Here is an 857-nt window from a genome sequence, read left to right as displayed (position 1 = left end):
TGATGAAGGACATTCTATATATGATTCACTTCAAATGTTTATCAGGATTTGTAGTGCGTGTAAGTAGGTAACATTCAAATAATTACTTGCATGTCTACCGGTTGTGTTTATAAATTTTTGTAATAGGGCCGGCTCTTTGGCTGCCCACTTTCCAGAGCAGTGTTTAGGTTAAGATAGACACCGTTGAATTTTAACATTCTAACTATATACCTAGGACTTGAGTTTACTTATAGGCGTTTGTGTTTGTGGGCTAGCAACTACGCTAATGGTTTATTGTTAACTAGTAAAGTACCCCCTGTTTGGGGACTTGTATAGGCAACACATCATACACATTCTTATCAAGGTCTGGGTAATGGATAATGTAATTATTACTGATTAGTGGCTAGACATTTGATTTACAGAAGTTTTGTAACGTAAGTCTCTAACATTTTTAATATTTGCTGACAGTAACTTAATGATTTACTGTTTCTGTTTTTAGTTCACACAAATACACAATGTATTATATCATGGTTTTCAAAACTGACATATAATAATATTATGATGTAAGTACCTACGAGGAACTAGGAAGTCCAGCAAATGTATTGACAATTTTTGATAAGTCTATTTTATTTAAGTCAATTCTACAGAACAAGTATACATTATAAATATTGCAATTCAAGTTATAAATATTAATATTAAAGCGAATACTAAAACTTAAAAGGTAAGAATATTATTGTGGTACATCATGTGATTTTATTGATTTATTAATTTAAAAGTGAGTTATCTATATGACACTATGACTAAATTATATTGTCTGATATTATACTATATAGTTATATCACAGAGTATACTACTATATACATATAGTCTGTGGTTAC

At 30.0% G+C, this 857-nt stretch overlaps 1 long non-coding RNA gene across 1 annotated transcript; it reads left to right on the top strand.

Annotated features, from left to right (window-relative positions):
* The first annotated feature begins 36 nt into the window (after positions 1 to 36).
* Positions 37 to 628, top strand: LOC115033428. Its single transcript, XR_003838774.1, has 2 exons — positions 37 to 413; positions 479 to 628. It is a non-coding gene; the product is annotated as an uncharacterized LOC115033428 (long non-coding RNA).
* The last annotated feature ends 229 nt before the right edge of the window (positions 629 to 857 follow it).

Source organism: Acyrthosiphon pisum, chromosome X, assembly GCF_005508785.2.
Source record: "Acyrthosiphon pisum isolate AL4f chromosome X, pea_aphid_22Mar2018_4r6ur, whole genome shotgun sequence".
NCBI classification, from domain to species: Eukaryota; Metazoa; Arthropoda; class Insecta; order Hemiptera; family Aphididae; genus Acyrthosiphon; species Acyrthosiphon pisum.
This window is presented reverse-complemented; position numbering and strand designations above follow the sequence as displayed.